Here is an 8,167-nt window from a genome sequence, read left to right on the forward strand (position 1 = left end):
ATTTTACATGCATTCACTCATTACAGTTAATTTTACAGTTCTAGAAATTAAATAAAACTATAATAGTGTAGAATCTCATATTCTTAATATAATATTATTAGATCTGTTGTTGAACTTTCCAATGGAATATCCACAGTAGTTCATGGATCATTTGGCATCAAAGTAGGTTTCTTTTGGTACTTTATCAAGATTGCAGTGATTCATATCAGTGGGGCCAAAAATCACAAAACCATAATCATGAGTGACAAATCTGTAAATGAACCTCCTGATCCTATAGAGGTGAGATTTTTGCGGCTCGAAGAACAAGTCGCAGATATAAACCATAATGTAAACCTCCCCATGGTGGACCTAAGAAATGAACAGACGACAAATTAGAAGGGGGATTAGGAGATCGGGAATATTCAAATGACCAACTAAAGAAAGAACCCAAAAAAAATCAATCCAGTTGGACTATCGTGAATCAATCCTTGTTTGAAGAGGAAGTGAAAGTCGATATCAAGACATACCATAGTGAGATCAATTCTCGAAAGCTAAACCACTGGTTACAACAACTAGAATTTTATTTTAGTGTCCATAAGATCGAGGAAGGCCAAAAGATCTCATTCGCGTGGCTGAAATTGGAGGGTCATGCACTGACTTGGTGGGAGAGCCATACGAAAACTCTAATATTGGAGGGAGAACCTCCAGTGGCTAAGTGGGAGGATTTCAAAACCCTTATTAATTCACAATTTTATCCCATTGGTTACATGGAGGACCAGTGGATCTGGTGGCATTACTTTAGGCAAAAGTCAGGCTAAAGTGTGAAGGAGCACACCACAGAATTCAGAAAGATGGTTATAATGTTGGGTATCTTTCCAAAGAACCCAGATGTACTCCTCAATTTTTTGGGGGGTCTATAACTCCATCTGCGTGCGTAAGTGATACTGTTCAAGCATAAAACAGTGGATGAGGCTTGTGTGCAAGCACAATACCCAGATAAAATAGGCCTCAAAAGAGCGTAATCAAGTGGATCAAAGGAGAATTAGGAGCAACAAGATGCTTCTAAGGAGGGGAAGAAGAATAAAAAAGGGGTAAAAGATAAAAATACAGAAGCCAAAACAAACTAGTGAAAATAAAACCAATGCAACCACTGCAACATTGATAGCCATACAGAGGAGAAGTGTTGGAATTTGCATCTAGAGCTAAACCCAAAGAATAAGAAGAAGAATATCATGGCCACTGATTCGAGAAACCAAGTTGAAAGTAGCTTAGACGTGGATGAGAAGATCATCTGTACATCAGTGCAGAAGGAGGTGAATCTGAGTAGCCTTCAGCAATAGGAAGAGAAAGAAATGAAAAAACTCTTCCATGTTAAGGTATAGGTTAAGAAGATGAAGATTGATGCTCTGTTTGACTTAGAATCGCAGGAAAATCTCATTGCATTAGATCTGGTGAAGAACTTGAGGTTAGAAGTTTGTGATCATCCAAACCCATATCCACTAGGATGGGTATATAAGGATGCAATGCTTAAGCTAAGAAAACAAATGCAAAATTATATTTGCTATCAGTGCTTATTTTATTGATGAAGTAGGTATGAATGTGGTTCCCCTTGATGTATGTGGAGTCACATTTGGGAGTCCATACATGTACATTCATAATGCAATATTCATGACAAGAGCTAACCAATACCGGCTCATCAAGGATTTAAAATCATTCATCATTGACGTCCACGTAAGCAAGTCAAAAATTTCACTAGTAAGTGTCAACAAAGTGAAGAAATTGATCACTTCCAACAACAAGCATGTTTTATTATTTTTAAGAGAAAATCAGTTTGTAGATGAGTCAATAAGAGGCAAGGAATCCCTAGAGGGGTGTACTAAGAAACAAAAACAAAAAGTGGAGGAGTTCTTACAGGCATACAAGGATGTGTTCCGAGAGCCTAAAGGGATACCCCCTAAGAGATAAGTGCGGCACGAGATCCAACTATTTCCAGACTCCAAATATTGGGTTGTACAACCAGTCTGTTATAGAAGTAAGTGAGGTGAAGAAATAATTGCAGCAACTACCGGAACAAGGTATCATTCGACCGAGCACATCACTATGTGGGTCACCCATCATCATTGTGCCAAAGAAGGATGGGGCTTGGTGGATCTGTATAGATTACAGGGCACTAAATAAAATCACGCTCAATAACAATACCCCTTGCCTAGGATAGATGATATGTTAGATCAGTTGCAACAATGAAAGTATTTCACCAAGCTGGACTTGAAGTCTAGATATCACCAAGTTCGGGTCCAAGAAGAAGATACATGGAAGAACGCCTTCAAAGCCAATTTTTTTTTTTATGATTGGTTAGTTATGTCATTTGATCAATGTAATGTAGTAGCTACATTTATGAGATTGATGAATGATGTACTGCACCCTTTTATAGATTCGTTTGTTATTTTCTATTTGGATGATATACTAATTTGTAGTGCTACCTCGGAGGAGCATATTTCACATTTGACGTAGGTGCTAGAAACATTCAAGAAGAATTCACTGCTAAAAAATCTCAAAAAGTGCCAGTTTTCACAACAATCCTTGGTTTATTTGGGATGTGTGATTGGCGGAGGAGAATTGAAGATAGATCCTTCCAAGATGGAGGCCATCATGAAATGGGCAATGCCTACTAATGTTACTAAGGTTAGGAGTTTCATTGGAGTAGCACAGTACCTGAGGAAATGCATAGCCTCATTTTCAACGATATAAGCACCGCTCCACGACATAACAACAAGTGGCAAGAGTTTCCAGTGAGGAAAATGGTAGCTGAAGGCTTTCGATGAGTAAAAGAAGAATATCAGTGAAGCACCAATTCTGGCATTACCAAACTTGCAATCACCCTTTGAAGTGGATATAGATGCGAGTTGGTTTCTTGTGGGATTTGTCTTGATGCAAGGTGGAAGGCCTGTTTGCTACCATTCTTAAGTATTTCATGGGGAAGTTCTCAACTATCCTACGTATGATAAGGAGCTCTACGCCATGGTGTAAGCTATGAAGAAGTGGAAGCACTATTTGATGGAAAAGGAGACAATAATCCACACAAATCACCAGCCGTTACAGTACTTGCAGGCCCAGAATAAGCTACAGCAGACTAGGAACTACAAGTGGATGGGGTTTTTACAAAAATTTCATTTGATGATCAAGTATAAGAAGGGAAGCACAAACAATTTGGCCAATATGCTTTAAGGGACACCCACATCAAAGATTACAACTTTGGGTACTCTTATGCACATGGAGCTATTCACCCATGATGCATACATAGAGGCATATTCAGAAGATGAGGAATTCAAGGAGGTGTATCAGTAGTTGCAGATTCAGAGTCATGTGCACGATGGTGACAACACCATTGACTACCATCTCTAGGATGGGTTACTCTATAGGATAAATAACCTATGTGACATTCCTAAAGGTGAGTGTTTGCAGCTGATTTAAGAAGCTCACACCTCCATGTTTGCAGGGCACTTTGATGTAGGGAATATCATGGCTAACTTGCAGAGGTATGTGTATTTGCCCAACCTTCAAGAACAAGTAACTAGGGTCATAATAGAATGCATACTTTGTTGTACTAGTAAAACTAACAAAAGGAAACAGGATCTGTATCATCCGTTACCTGTACCTACTTGTCCTTGGGAAACCATTTCCATGGACTTTATGGGAGGTTTATCGAAAATTAGGAAGGGACATGAGTACTTGTTCATGGTAGTTGACAGGTTCAACAAGATTTGTATTTTGATGCCATGTAAAAAGATCATCAATGGGTAAGAAGTAGCAAACTTTTTTTTTGGAAAGGTATGGGTACACTTTGGGATACCAAGGAGCATCATTTCAGATAGGGATACAAGATTTATCAATGCATTCTAGACTACATTGTGGGAGAAGATGGACACGAAGTTGAAGATATTTACAACATTCCATCCACAGACAAATGGGCAGATAGGAGTAGTCAATAAGACTTTGGTGCATCTTCTGAGGGGTTACAACCGGAAGCATGTGAATACCTGGGATGAAAATCTAGTATATATACAACATTCTTATAACAGAGCAGTCCACACTTCTACAAGAAAGTCCCCATTTGAAACTTATTTTGGATACTTTCCACCTTCACCTTTGGATATTGCATATGGGTAGCAAGGAGCAGTGAAGGAAGATATTACAGGAGATTCTTTGAGGCCTGATTTTTTTGAAGAGAAGATCAGGAAGATCCATCTACAAGTACAATAAACATTGTAGAAGTCGCAGGTGAAGTATAAGGTTGGGCATGATCAACACATAATAGATAAATCATTCAAGGTGGGAGATAGAGTATGGCTACAATTGAACAAGGAGAGGTTGTAGGGGCCTAGTAAGAAAATCAAGGCTCTAGGGTATGGTCCCTTTGAGATACTGGAAAAGGTGGGTGATAATGCCTATCGAATTAGTTTACCACCATATATGCACATTTAATCAAGTGTAAATGTGGAGAATTTCAAACTCTATGAGCCTTCCATGCTAGATCAGGAAGAGGAATAGGTCCTAACATTTGTGGAGGATTTGGCACCAGACGCTCAGGAAGAGTTGACATAAGATACAGTTTTGTAGAAGAGGTCAAGAACTACAAGACAAGGGCAACAAGACCTTTGGAATATTGGGTTTAAGGGACAACTTCTAGGCAAAGCTAAACGGTACACCAGAGAGAAGGTGGAGGAAAAATTTCCTCACCTCATTCAATGAAATCTTTTGGCGACCAAATCCTCCCAAAATGGGGAGGTGTGATCTGAATTGGATCATTATATTTTTTTCATCCATCTTGATGCATTTGGAGTGGATAAAGTGGAGGAATTAACTCAAAGGACTGTTTTTACCGGCGGGACACACTTTGGTGGAGCAGGGTCTGAAACCTTCCGGGGGCATTTTGAGGCATCAAAAAACATTTTTTTGGGGCTAAAAAATTGCTTCTAAAGCATTGCACCTTTTCATGTGATTATACACACATAGATATTTTCAACGACGCAAGAATCACATCAATCAGAGTCTATATGCAAAAGTTATGCCACTCAAAAGTTGACCTTCCCGTTTTCACACCTATAGATCGGGAGGATGCTGTGTCCACCCCCATTATTCATGGGAAAGGGGCTATCCATGTGTTTATGATGTAAAAGAATCTAGAAGAGTCTATTTTGTAACTCTAGTTAAGAGTTGACGTAGTCAAACTTAACCACTAGTAGGCTATCAGGATATGTTATAACTCGGCCACAAGCACGAAGAGGCATTCCATTCTTTCAAGAGAATTTTGTTCCATAGATGAGCTAAGATAGCCAAGAGAGATAGGAGGTAGAGCACATAGAGAGGATCTGTGCACTGTACCAGCCCACTGGCCACAAGCATTACTTCTTTATATCCGCGACCATATTTCCAGACACAAAAAGAGAGCAAAGCGGCCTGACCTTATAGTCGGGTTTTTTGCCGAAAGGATTTCCCAGAGAGAATATCTTGTGTATTATGTGTGTGTGATCTTATTTTTCCGTTTTCTACTTTTCTAGTTGATTTACTTTTACATGCATGCACTAATTACAATTAATTTTATAGATCTAGAAATTAAATAAAACTGTAATAGTGTAGAATCTCAAATTCTCAATATAATATTATTAGATATGTTGTGACGAGTTGTCTAGTGGAATATCCACGAAAGTTTACGTATCAAAAAAGCACGCCAAAAAGACATTTATTCAATGGAAATGTTCTCATGAGGAGCCCAACAATGGATTGGTTAATTAGCAAGGCAGGACCAATCCTATGTGTCAGAAGAGTAGATCAGGATATTATGAGTTCGAGAGTTAATGAGAACCTTATTGCATGGTTGGAAGTGAGTGTTAATGCATAACTCCATGTTACTAGAAACCAAGGTCCAGAATAAGAACAAGAATAAACAACAAGATCATAATAAGAAACAAGGTTGTAGAATTTCAGGGGATATGTAACGTTGAACCCACACCCCATCCTAAAATATATTAGCATATATAATGTTTCAATGTGGGAATAGGAACAATAAGAGGAATGGAAACAGAACAATAAACATATCTCTTGGTCAAGTTTTTGGTAACATAGCTAGGAGTAACCCTTTGTTAAAAGGGTTGACCAATACCTTTCATGATGGCTCTCTACCTAGATATATTGACGTAGGACCAACTCTTCATTAGAAGGTTTGACCATGAACTTTTGTTATATTTTCCAACAAGGTTTGATTTGTTTTATGTCTTGCAATCACTCTTATGGCCTCAACCTTCAATGAGATTATGTTTGTTATTTACAATGGAGCCACTGGAACTCTATTTCAATGAAAATCTCAAGGAGGAAAAAACAAATAAATAACTAGAAGGGATAGAATCAAATCTGTAACCAAATCTCTCTTTTTGAATATGTCATTCATCGAATGAAGACAACTTCAATGAAGGAAAAGAATTAAACTCAATCCCCTTAGTTCCTAGACAAGGTCGAAATTCAGACAAAAAATCCACCATCTATGTAATCCACTAAATATTATTATTGAAATAACAAATAAACTTAAAAAGGCACTCCATGGGATCTTGTCTGAGAAAACAAGAACCACCCATGTAAGGAGCCAATGCTGCAAACTTGGAATCTGCTTCTGCAAATCCTTTCCACATATTTGTTAATGAAATACTAAGATTAAAATAATCCCTGAGGGTTTCTTCGACATTGTGAGAGAACCCACATGGGTTATGAAAAAATACTCAACTTCTTCTTCTTCATCACCATTATTAGTAACAACTTGCCTGAGTGTGAACAAATAAGTTCCCATTGCACCTGAGTACTTTGATGGACATGTTTTCTTTCATATGAAGGTCTGCCTAGTGGGGAATGTGATGTGTAACTTCAACTCCTTAATCCCCACTCCAAGGCTTCTCCAACAACAATCTTTAGCATCATCAATTTTATATGAAGTTTCAAACAGGGTATTAAATGCTTTTTTCCACAACATGGAGATTTGTAGATATCTGAGCGACCAATTTTATTTTATGAATGTAAAGTTCACGATTGCTAGGAAGATGATAGTTTTATCACCAAGGAAACCTGGTTATATACACAAAATTAAAATCTTAATCAACTAAGAAATAATGAAAAAGAGTAAAGGAAGGGACAGAAGGCAAGAGAACTTGCCTCTTGAACATTAAGACAAGGAGCCCAAACATCTGTTGTGATTAAAATAAGCATTTTGCTTGCATGAAATTATGCTTACATCATGTTATTTTTGTGGCATGTCTCCATGCATAGAAGAAACTGAAATTTTTACCTTGAATCTTCTCTCTCAATGAATCAACCTATAGGTACAAACCAAAATTACATAATAGCATAAACAAAAGAAAAGTTGTTAACATGCAGAGAAACAAATGGCGCTCAGTAGTGTCTAGAATAATGTTACTTTCCACATATAATAATAATGAAAAATATAAAATAAACATTAAATAAAGTCTAATAGAATAGGCTTTTCATGTAGACCACTTGCTTCAAAAAACTATTGTGAATATGTCGCTTACAGATCTAAAATTACAAGGCTCCAATGAATCTATTACTCACCTAGTGCAATGAGCAAGACCCAGAATGCCAATGCTCCAATGAATCTATTACTCACCCAGTGTAGTGAGAAAGACCCAAATAAGATGGATGAGAGAGGGTTGCGCTCTACTCTTGGCCACATATAATTTACAAGTGTGCGATTGCATAGTTTTTGGAAATAGTTATGGCACCATATTCAATTCAATTTCAGATTTCATGCTCACTTTGAGGATTGAGGGTTACTTACCTTTGTAAGGATTGAAGGGAATAAATCAAGGGTCAGGACCTGCTATTACCTGAGCTAACTATATTATTCATGTGGAGTCCCTAAATTACCTTCGCTTTGTTCCATCCATTGACCCCTGACCGACATCTTTTCCAATACTATAGGAATCCCCCAAGCATGCACTGAAGTGGAAAAATCAAACACCGTAGGCCAAACCTTGTCTCCAAGATTACAAATCAACTACAACTGCAAGTGCCAAACATGTAGACTAGACCTATTAGCAGCAGGGAGAAGGGACTAGAGAGCTCTTCTTACCATGTTCCTAGGATGAGGTGAGTGAGGTGAGTCTAGTAGGGGCATTCGCAAGAG

The 8,167-nt window shown here is 38.0% G+C and overlaps 1 pseudogene; it reads right to left on the minus strand.

Moving 5' to 3' along the window:
• Positions 1-6,416: 6,416 nt before the first annotated feature.
• Positions 6,417-6,997, minus strand: LOC149223280 (N-glycosylase/DNA lyase OGG1-like; annotated as a pseudogene).
• Between the last annotated feature and the right edge of the window lie 1,170 nt (positions 6,998-8,167).

Source organism: Pinus tabuliformis, chromosome Q (assembly GCF_031772625.1).
Source record: "Pinus tabuliformis cultivar Carrire ecotype Pingquan chromosome Q, CPIR1, whole genome shotgun sequence".
NCBI lineage: Eukaryota > Viridiplantae > Streptophyta > Pinopsida > Pinales > Pinaceae > Pinus > Pinus tabuliformis.